Genomic DNA, 12,395 nt, shown 5'->3' with positions numbered 1-12,395 from the left:
GACCATCATATATTCATATGTCTATAAAATTCAACGGTCAACTTTTAAAAATGAGGACAGTTTAGTCGGTCAACCTATTCGGTCACTTGTACCGGTCGGTCATTCGACATAGAAATTTTGACCGTGACCGTCCGCCAATTCTTTCGGGTCGGTCGGACATTGACCGTTATGACCATCGGGTGTCCATGGACACTTTTTATCTCGGTCGAACGGGTCGGGTGGCGGTCTTCCGGATCTTTTTCCCACCCCTACCATTAAGTAATACCCAGTGGCGTGGTTGAGATTTTGGAGGTCTGGTGTGAAGTTTGAGGGTCTGGTGCGAAGTTTGAGGGTCTGGTGCGAAGTTTTGAGCCAGAGCCCTTCGTATATTGCAAAAATTAAAAATTATTTGTACCCGACTAAATTAATAAAATATCTAAATTGTTTAACCGAATAAAATATTATCATGACAAAAATGTATTATGTAAAAGTATTAATGTATGCAATAATTACATAATACTAATATGAATATAAGTTCTTCCAACAAAAAATAAAATAAGAAATGAAGTATGATCTGGAAAATCCAATTCAACACGTAAAACCTATATTTTTTGCACAAGAAATTATTAGGATGATAAAGAAAAAAAACGAATAGAGGATCAAACAGAAATAGAGACAAAAGTAAAGAGAAAAAAAAATGAAAAACATATACGCAAAGAGAGTGAATAATATAAAGAAACAAAGAGAAGAAGAGAGGCTTTTAGAATATCTAAAACATAAAAACATGGCCCTATGCTAAAAAAACAGAACATGGACCTTATATTGGGTTGGGCGCCTTTAGTATTAAAAGTCTTTTAAAAGATTTGAAAAATATTATATTGCATTGTAGAGGGATGAACTCGAACCCGTGACCTCTTGTGCACATAGGCAGGTTACAAAGCAACCAGGCTACCACAGGTTTTTGTTTTCGTCATACGACATTTTCTAAATAACTAATAGCTTAACATTACTAAAATGGGGCCCTTATATGGAGAGGGGCCCGGTGTGACGGCACCTGTTGCACCCCCTCTCCAACGCCCCTGCTAATGCCTAACAACTTTCATTTTCTTCTTTTCTTTTTCATTCGTTAAATCCCACATCATTTTTTCACTCTCTTTTAATCTAACCCTAAACCTGAGATAACTAGAGTTTTTGAATTTCTAATTTCACCTTAGGATAAACTTAAGACTCAAGAAGACTAAGTGAAAGCAAATAAGAACAAAGAAAGAAGAAAATTAGTGTACAACCTTAGGTTTCAAGTAAACCTTTTTTGCCTTCAATGGACTTGAATGTGATGTTTTGTTGTTTTAAGAATATTTTGGGTAGCCCCTTTGTTATGGGTTTTCAGACAGATTTAGATGGATTTATGAGCATTTTCTTATTTCGATTCTTAACAGCTGTTTCGATTCTTAACAGCTGAACCAGACCGGTAATAGTCTCAATACTCGATCTGTTCTTTCCAAATAAAGATCCACAGCTTGCCAATCACAACCTTGGTTGAAGTGGTAAGAGGCATAGTCTTCCACCTTAGATAACCGTGTCGTCGATCCGAATATTGCTCATGTATTCAGTTCGACTATACGATTTTCAGTTAGATTTGGTTTTGATGCTTATTTGGCTTGATTGAGTTACAAAAGTTGAATTGAGTGGGGTCGAACCAAATCCAGTACAAAATTTTGGTCCAACCCCACCGAATTCAGCTCCAGTAACTTGATTTAGTTACTCAAGTCGAGTTCGGTTGGGTCAAACCGATATTATGTCTTGAATTCGATATATGACCGGACCGAATTATGTTCATGTTCAAAAATTTTATGAAAAAAAAAATCAACCATTAGACTTTATACGTATAACAATGTGTTAGGTATTGACAATGTATCCTATAGGAACCGAATCATCAACAATAATCGGTTTGGTTGGCTCATTTGGTGTTTCCCCAAATTTTTTGGAACTTTTTTCATATATGGTGATTTCCAAACTAAAAAGACACCTATTCAACTTTCAAATAGAACACGTCAACACAATAAGGTTGATAAAAATTTTCGGTAATACTAGGTTGTTTTCAAGGTTGATAAAAATTGTCGGGGTCGGTGTGTGGAGGAGATTCCGGTGAGGAGATTTGTCTTTAGAGATGTAAGTTTTTAAAGATCTAGAGTTTGTATCAAAGAAGATAAAGTAGGTGAATAAAAAATTTTGTGGAGACTTACATACCACTCCAAAGGGAGGCACCTATAACTTGGGGTGGTGGGAATTGGTCGGGCTCAGACGCCCGCAGACAGTTTTTCTTCAGTTTCGGACGGATCGGGCTCACATATCTTAAGCCCGCTAAAGATCTTTGGGCGGATCGGGCTGGTCATTCTCCACCTTTGAGGTGCCCGCGACCCATTAACGCCCGCCAGCGCTATAGGGCTTTGTCGGTCACCGGCCGAACGGGCTCCGTTACCCGAGACCAAAAATTCATCAATAATAAAAATAAATTTTCTGAATTTTATTTATAAATATAGAAAAAATTACAAAAAATTCCATCAAAAAATATTTACACCAAATAAAATAAAAAAATTACATAAATAAAAAACAAAACCCACAAAATTAAATAACAAAAAAAAAATTGAATTCTCCAAATCTTTACTGAACTTTCATCTGCAAACAAAAAAGAAATTGTGTAAGAAAAAAAAATTAACACCAACAAATAAATCATATATTATAACTAACTTAAAACATTTAGATCTATTTCACACAAATTTACCTCATCACCATGAGAAAAATTACATAATTTTTTTTTTTTTTTTTGTTGAAATAGAAAAATTACATAATTGATTCATCAAAATACAGATCTGCTTCAGAATATACATCAAAAAAAAAAATATATGATTCATTAGAAATAATAGTTGAAATTTAATCCTTCATAAAAATACATCAAAAGATATTTCTCGAAATTCAGAAGATTATTTTGCAATTAGTCCAAATCTGATTCATTAGAAAAAAGGAATCTTCATTTATAAATATAGATCTGATTCATTAATAATCTTCATCTAGATCTGGAGAAAGCAAGGGGTAGTCTCCATGTCGTTTTTCTCTGTCCCTTCAGAACTCCTTTTGATCTTCATCTTGACATTGAATTATTGAAAGCAGATTCTTCAAAAGGCAAAAGTCGCGATTCTAAAAAACCCTAGAAGGTTAAACTCAAATAACCTAGAAGGTTAATGAAGATATAGTCTCCACACAATTTTTGTCTCTCTCATTCTCCCTCTGTAGATTAATCTCTCTCTCTCTCTCTCTCTCTCTAAGAAACTCTAGAAAGTAAAGAAGGTTTAGTAAAACTAGTTTATATAGGCTAACCCTAAGTATGATATGGGTGAAATAAGGATCTCAACCGTTGGATCATTGAATCATACGAACCCTTGATCGGGCGGGTTTTCGGGCAGTTCTCGGACGGGTACAACAAGTCGGGACTCGGGTAGAAGGCTTTACCCGAGACCTGACCGCTTTAACCCAAGTTCTCGGGCCGGGTAAGCCGAGTCGGGCTTCTTTCAGTCAACGGGTCCTCACAGATCAGACGGTTAGGGCCGGTCTCGGGTTTCCAGACCGTTTTCCCAGCCCTACTTATAACCATGCTCGGTCAACATGAATCGACTGAGTCAATTGAGTGTCTGAAGGCCCCAATAACAATTTGGGGAAACACCTTTAAAACCATATGCATAAGGCTAGGGTGGTGATACATATGTATCCGGAACGGAATTGGAACAAGAACTGCTTGTGTCAGTTCAAGATCCTCATTCTCACACTCGATAAAGATTTTGTACCTGATGGGTATTACCCGATTGGAACCCATAAGAATTCAATACTAAATGGGTATACTCGACAGAGATTCAATGAGTACCCGATATCCGACTTTAATAGGTGATTAATTGATACTTTTGCAAGTTTTAAGGTTTAAATGACTTATTCTATGTTAATTCTATTTTAATTATGCCATTTGAGTTTTTCACTTAGTAAAACATTCTTAATTGATGATCAAAATAAACTTAATAACAAATTTTATAACAACTACAAACATATGATAATAAGTTCTTTTGTAAATTTTTACAATTCGATCATTTATCTCTTACTAATAATAATGATATAGTCGAATCAGAAATGACTCGTTGACACTTTTACATGAGGCACAACTAAAGGCACTCGACTTTATGTCGTAAGTAGGTGGCCTACTTATTGTACAAAGTCGGGTGCTTTTAGCAACATCATATACATAATTTCTTCATTGTTGGAAAGATTAGGTTGTTTTTTTTTTATTAAGATAAGCCAAAACAAGAAGGAAAAAATAAAACGAAAGCAAAAAACAATCAACTAAAAACCCTTACATTAGCCCCACCCTTTCCTCCAATTGATTTCATCAAACCGCCTTCAATTTTGGCTCCACCAACCGACTTCAATTTGGTTTCCAAAACTGCCTCCAATTGATTTCATCAAACCGCCTCTCTTCCAAGCCATGAAACCGCCTCAATCCAAGTCATGAAACCGCCACTTACAATTGATCCGACTATGAAGATCAATCGAAAATTTCTCTCCCTCCAATTGATCCGACTATGAAGATCAATTGATCCCCCTATGAAGATCAATTGATCCGACTGTGAGAGGCAGTTTTTCAAATCAAATTGGAGTCGGTTGTGATGCATCCAATTGGAGTCGGTTTGGTGAATCCTTTACCAAATTGGATTTCCAATTTTGGAAGTTGCTCAAAATTGGCACTAAATTAGTCGGCTTATATTTTATATAAATTGGGGGTCTTAGAGTGCTTCTAAACATCAACACAAACAACAACAACTCTTCTTTAGAGAGAGCTAAAGAGAGAGAGAGAGAGCAAGTAAGAGAGAAATTTTTGTTCATGGTTTTGAGCGGTGTTTAATTTCTCGGTCGTCGAAGATTTAGTATAGAAGGTTATTACTATACGGTACCATCTTGGGACGAACTTGCGGGTTGTGTTAGTCGTCTTCATCTATCCTTCAATAAAGATTTCTTGTTCGCCCGAGGACGTAGGCTTTAAAGCCGAACCTCGTTAATTCTGTTCGCATATTTAGATTTTGACTTAGCTTTTCGATTGATCTTCATAGTCGGATCAATTTCTAGGATAGGTTCGATAGCTTCCGCGACTTTTAGTTATAACAATTGGTACCAGAGCCTTGTTGAGATTGAACGAATAAGAAGATGGGATCGAGAAGTGGTACGGTCAAATCAGGGAAATATGAGATAGAGAAGTTCAATGGGAAAAACGATTTTTCTTATTGGCGGTTGCAGATGAAGAATCTGTTAATCTCGCAGAAATTACATAAGACGTTGACGGGAAAGAAACCAGGAGATATGTCAGATGAGGATTGGGAGGAGTTAGATCTCGAAGCACGGGCAACCATTATGTTGTGTCTTGAGAGGGACGTGGCGTTCCTAGTAGACGGAGAAACAACGGCGGCGAGTGTGTGGTTAAAGCTAGAAAGCAGTTTCATGACAAAAACTTTAACGAATCGGGTCTACTTAAAATCCAAATTATTCACATGTAGAATGGAAGAGGGTTCTTCTATTCAGGAATATGTGAAAAGGTTTGACAGGATTATCTCAGATTTGAAGGATATTGATGTTAAGGTTGAGGATGAGGACCAAGCCCTCATATTGTTACTTTCATTACCTAAATCCTATGAGAACCTTGTTCAAACTTTGATGCTTGTTGGTGATAGTCTAAGCATGGAAGAGACGAGAAATTCGCTATTAGCGGATGACCTTCGTAAGGTTGCTACTAGCAGTACGGCGTCGGGTGGAGTAGACAAGGATCAAGCACAAGGGTTGTTTGTAACGAGGGGGAGGAGTAATGAAAGGGGAAAGGGAAAGGGCGGGAAATCTAGATCCAAATCTAGAGGCTCTTTCAAGAAAACGTGCTTTAGTTGTGGTGAGCTTGGCCACTTTAAAGCGGCTTGTCCAAAGAGAAAGTTGAAGCAAAAGAACGAAGGCTACAAGGAGAAACAAGAGATGCAAGAGGCGGGATATGTGTCAGAAGAGGCGGACGAATGTTTCTCGGTGACAGAGGTGTCTGAGAAGATCTTCGATAAGTGGATGCTTGATTCAGGGGCGTCACACCATATGTGTCCAAATAGGGAGTGGTTTACTACCTATAGGAGTATAGATGGTGGTACAGTTATACTGGGTGATGATAGTATATGTAAAACTGTGGGACTCGGAACAATACGGATCAAGATGCACGATGGAGTGGTGAGAACATTGACGGACGTAAGACACATACCCGATTTGCGGAAAAATCTAATTTCCCTTGGTGTGTTGGAGCGGAACGGCTGTAAGATAATTATAGAGAATGGCTCCATAAAAGTCGTTAAGGGTTCTTTGGTGGTAATGAGAGGTACTCGTTACGGTAATTTATACAAACTTTTGGGGACAACAATTATTGGAGATGTAGCAGTAGGAATCAGTGGAAGGGATCCAACGGCTAGTACGAGGCTTTGGCATATGCGCCTTGGGTAGGGGTGGGAATCGGTCCGGACCGGTCGGTACCGGACTCTAACTTCATCGAACCGGTCGACTCGGACATAAACTTTTGGTGACCACCTATTTACTCGGGCGGACTCGGACGGTCACTCTCAAGAATTCTTTGTCCATTGACCGTCCAAGACCGTTTATTTTACCGGTCCAGTCGGACACCGGACGGTCTCGGTCCGGACTTTCCAATAAATGTACTTAATTCAGAACTTTATTTTTATTACCACAAACAAAATTACTTACAAATGAAGATGTTTAGCCAAGAAATCAAAAGTAAATATAAAAAAGAAAAAAAACAGTCGATCATCATTTGACAAGATATAATTAAGCCATGCACTAATGTTTGGTCTTCCAGAGGACTATATGACTATAGCCAACGATCATCATATATTTATATGTCTATAAAATTCAACGGTCAACTTCTAAAAATGAGGGCAGTTTAGTCGGTCAACCTATTCGGTCACTCGTACCGGTCGGTTAGCGGTCGGTCATTCGACATAGAATTTTGACCGTGACCGTCCGTCAATTCTTTCGGGCCGGTCGGACACTGACCGTTATGACCATCGGGTGTCCATGGACACTTTTTATCTCGGTCGAATGGGTCGGATAGCGGTCTTCCAGATCTTTTTCCCACCCCTAGCCTTGGGCATATGTCAGAAAAGGGTCTATCTCTGATGTGCGGGAAAGGCTTGTTGAAGGACATGAAGAAGCCTTGCATGGAGTTTTGTGAGCATTGTGTGTTCGGGAAGGCACACAGGGTGACGTTCTCTACAAGCAAGCACAGGAGCAAAGAGGTGTTAGACTACGTACACACCGATGTCTGAGGACCGGCAAAGTTACCTTCCAAGGGTGGTTCCAGGTATTTTGTTACATTCGTTGATGATCATTCGAGATTTGTCTGGCTTTATTTTCTGAAGCATAAGAATGAGGTATTCAACACATTCCTGGTGTGGAAAGCAATGGTTGAGAACAAAACTGGTCGAAAGCTGAAGACGTTAAGGTCGGATAATGGGACCGAGTACACAGATGGGGCATTCAAGGAGTTTTGTAATCAGGAAGGCATTGTGAGGCACTGGACAGTAGTAAACACACCTCAGCAGAATGGAGTCGCAGAGAGATTGAACCGTACACTACTTGAGAAGGCTAGATGTATGCTCTCCAATTCAGGATTAGGCGTAGAATGGTGGGCAGAATCTGTTGCTACAGCTTGTTATATTGTGAACAGGTCTCCACATTCTTCTTTAGATGGCGGCATACCTTACGAGGTGTGGTCAGGTGAACATGCAGATTACGGGAGACTTAAGGTTTTCAGTTGTACGGCCTATTACCATGTTAAAGGTAACAAACTTGACAATAGAGCAAAGAAGGCAATTTTCTTAGGATATGCTACAGGAGTCAAGGGTTATCGGTTATGGTGTACGGAAGACAAGAAGTTTGTAATCAGCAGAGATGTGGTGTTTGATGAGTCATCTATTGTAGCTATGGCGAAAGCTACGGTGCCTAGTTGTGGTGATGTTGGGTCTACTAAAGCTCAAGTAGTGGAAGTAGAAATCGAAGACCAACGGGTTTCTAGGAATCATGATCAGGTGGAGCATCAGGATAATACTCAGGATGAGGAAATTGATGAACCCGATCATGAGGAGGTTCAAGGGGAAGGTACACAAGTTTTACAACAACAACAGCAGGATGTTTCGGTACACACTAGGCCGAAACGGTTATATAAGCCGGTACAGAGGTTAGGGTCAGACAAACCTCTTAGGCATTACGGGCAGGCAAATCTGGTTGAATATGCACTCTCGGTGGAAGACGACGAGCCGGTCACCTTCAAACAAGCTATTACCACGGCGGAAAGAGAGAGTTGGTTGGTTGCTATGCAAGAAGATATGGATTCTCTTCACAAGAACAAGACATGGGAGGTTGTCCCATTTCCCGAAGGTAAGTCTGTTATTGGTTGTAAATGGGTGTACAAGAAGAAAGAGGATTCTTCCGAAATCAAGGGTACAAGGTATAAGGCAAGACTAGTGGCCAAGGGTTATGCACAGAAAGAAGGGGTCGACTATAATGAGATTTTCTCACCGGTCGTGAAACATACTTCTATTCGGGTGCTATTGAGTATTGTTGCTCACAGGGATCTTGAGCTGGAGCAACTCGATGTTAAAACCGCCTTCTTGCACGGTGATTTGGAAGAAGAAATTTATATGGCTCAACCTGAGGGATATAAGGTTGAGGGTAAAGAAAATCAAGTATGTCGTTTGAGGAAGTCTCTTTACGGATTGAAACAATCCCCTCGCCAATGGTACAAACGATTTGATTTTTTCATGCTAAAGCATGGTTTTCGCAGAAGTGACTATGATTGTTGTGTATACATCAAGAAGCTTCGCGAAGGTGACTTTATTTATCTCCTTTTGTATGTGGATGACATGCTTATTGCTTCTCGAAGCATGGTGGAGATAGATAAGTTGAAATCTCAACTCAGTCAAGAGTTTGAGATGAAAGACATGGGAGCTGCAAAGAAGATACTGGGAATGGAGATTAAGAGAGAGCGGTCAAGTAAGAAACTTTACTTGAATCAGAAAGGTTACATCGAACGAGTAGTTTCTCGGTTCGGGATGCAGAATGCGAAGGCAGTGTCAACACCTTTGGCACCACACTTCAGGCTCTCGGGAAAACAATCTCCCACTACTACGGTGGAGAAGGATCATATGGATCGTGTACCGTATGCTAGTGCAGTTGGCAGTTTGATGTACGCTATGGTGTGTACTCGTCCGGACATTTCACAGGCGGTCAGTGTGGTTAGTAGGTTTATGGCAAACCCGGGGAAGACACATTGGGAAGCTGTGAAGTGGGTCTTGAGGTACTTAAAGGGTACTGTTGATACGGGTTTGTGCTTTGGTGGAGACACATGTCAGGTAAGCGGTTATGTTGACTCGGATTATGCTGGCGATCTAGATAGAAGACGATCTACTACTGGTTATGTATTTAAGGTACATGGTGCTCCAGTTAGTTGGCGATCGATGTTACAATCTACAGTTGCATTATCTACTACGGAGGCCGAGTATATGGCTATGGCCGAGGGTGTGAAGGAAGCATTGTGGTTGTGGGGTCTTCTGGATGATCTAGGGATTAAGCAGGAGTGCGTGGATGTATGGTGTGATAGTCAAAGTGCGATCCACTTGGCGAAGAATCAGGTCCATCATGCTCGTACTAAGCATATCGATGTCAGGTATCACTTTGTACAAGATGTCATAGAGGAAGGTGATGTTTCTCTCATGAAGGTACACACAGATGAGAATCCCGCGGACATGTTGACTAAAGTGGTGACATGTAGCAAGTTTCAGCATTGCCTGGAATTGCTACAAATTGGCTCGTGTTAAGTTGCCCGAAAGGGCGTAATGGCGACAAGGTAATATTTATGTGAAGGGTTGGTAGAACTACGGTAGGCTTGATCCAATAAAAGGGTACGTAGGCAGCCATGGTCATATGGTGCAGTCGGATGAAGCTACAAGAAGCAGATATATCTTACAAGGAGTATCCTGGTGTTCGTCCAAAATTTGAAGTATATCAAATTGTGTACGAGGAGGAGAATTGTGAGAGGCAGTTTTTCAAATCAAATTGGAGTCGGTGGTGATGCATCCAATTGGAGTCGGTTTGGTGAATCCTTTACCAAATTGGATTTCCAATTTTGGAAGTTGCTCAAAATTGGCACTAAATTAGTCGGCTTATATTTTATATAAATAGGGGGTCTTAGAGTGCTTCTAAACATCAACACAAACAACAACAACTCTTCTTTAGAGAGAGCTAAAGAGAGAGAGAGCAAGTAAGAGAGAAATTTTTGTTCATGGTTTTGAGCGGTGTTTAATTTCTCGGTCGTCGAAGATTTAGTATAGAAGGTTATTACTATACGGTACCATCTTGGGACGAACTTGCGGGTTGTGTTAGTCGTCTTCATCTATCCTTCAATAAAGATTTCTTGTTCGCCCGAGGACGTAGGCTTTAAAGCCGAACCTCGTTAATTCTGTTCGCATATTTAGATTTTGACTTAGCTTTTCGATTGATCTTCATAGTCGGATCAATTTTGAGGATAGGTTCGATAGCTTCCGCGACTTTTAGTTCTAACACATTGGTCGTCCGAATCTGCCAGATCGTAGTTTGGTTATTTTTAAACACTACAATTCCTAAAACGACTGAACTTGATTACCTTCATCATTTTTCCTGTTTGACAAATTGATCACATTGTCATCTTGATTGAATGACATCTCCTTCAGGTGGTAGTCACTCAAAGATGAAGATTAGGGGACATAAAACATAAAAGTAAATTTTTCGACTCAAAATGAAACAGTCCCCTAGACCAAATGTAGTTAACAAAACGTCGGAGACTTTTCATGATACCTCAACGCTGCGACTTTTATGTTTCGGGTAGGTTCGGAATTGAAAATACTTACTCAATGTGGAGATTTCCACAAATGTATATTAATGATTGAAATGTTGTGCAAATGATAAAATTGTAATATAATGGATTGCAACAATATCATCAAACATTATAAGCATAAATTATCATATCCTATCACCAATTGATTGCCTCATAAGTCAGAAATAGCAATACACAAATTTCTTAATTAGACAAAACCTATAGTTTGAAGCCTCTGATAACTATACACATTCACTAGATTACCCGTCACAACTATATTGAATTTAGGTTATTAAAGGTATAAATAATGTAATGAGTTTGTCAGACTTTAGGTCTCTTTAATATATGTTATTGGATTTTAGGCCCCTTTCATTCGTAGTTTAATTCCGGTGGTTATCGCGTGTATCACATGTTGATGATGTATCAATGCCATATTGCCATGTAATGACTAACGTATATCGTAGTCCATATTCGGAAAAAAAAACTATATTGATGTTCTACCTCCTTCATCACCGTCTTGGTTTGGGTTTTAACGGAAATATTGTCCTTATCTTACATAATTGCAATATTGTGCTCATGATATATACTTATGGTTCCAGTTCTGATATTTTTGAAGCTATTGTGTGAACTATCTGGGTTATAACCAATATAGTTTGAGCTCCCCATCCAAATGTTGTTGAGGAATTAGTCTCATTTATAGGGTATATAGTTATCCAAATGATGAGGAAGAACTTCCATAAGCGTCAACTTGGGTACCCACTAGGCCACTAAGGAACTTCATAAACCTATTTTCTGTAAGGAACGTCGATCCCATCTAAGAAACGTTCTTTGAGTATATAGGGAAAAAAGTTAGTAGAATTTAGGCGTCCTAGAAAGCCAATTTGGATTTTTAGATAATCAACTAAGGTCCGTAGTTCAACGAGTTTAACAGTGGGAGGTGGCATTTGTTTTTAGATTGTCTGGATCGGACTCGTCTGACTTTGAATAACTTGACCAAAATCAGCTATTCCGATGAGTCAGACAGAAACAAATACGGAACTCTACTACCAAATGAACCATAAATGATAATTTACAGATTCAAATTTAAACCATCGGAAGAATCTGACAAACTGCAAATTTGCTAGATGCTTATGGACAGACTTGCTTAGCTGTGTCCTAGTTGATATTTGCTAGTTTTATGTTTTTATCGGTATTGTATGTCTCAATATAAATCTTAAATTATTCATCAGTACTTACTTGGTCTTTCTCTTATTGGTTGCCATTCCACGATTTGTGTTCAGCTCAAATGCCCATATCTTAAACAAGCAAGCTCTTTAGATGGCTAAGGCAATAAAGGAAGAAGATCCAGGGACAGATCGAGGACCCACCTTGTACCAGACGTTATACGTTATATACCATAGAATAAAATGATTTTTATATCCATGGTGCGTACCCA

The sequence above is a fragment of the Eschscholzia californica genome, unplaced genomic scaffold (assembly GCF_041429995.1).
Source record: "Eschscholzia californica isolate CP2 unplaced genomic scaffold, dmEscCali1.0.p SCAF_6, whole genome shotgun sequence".
NCBI classification, from domain to species: Eukaryota; Viridiplantae; Streptophyta; class Magnoliopsida; order Ranunculales; family Papaveraceae; genus Eschscholzia; species Eschscholzia californica.
This window is presented reverse-complemented; position numbering follows the sequence as displayed.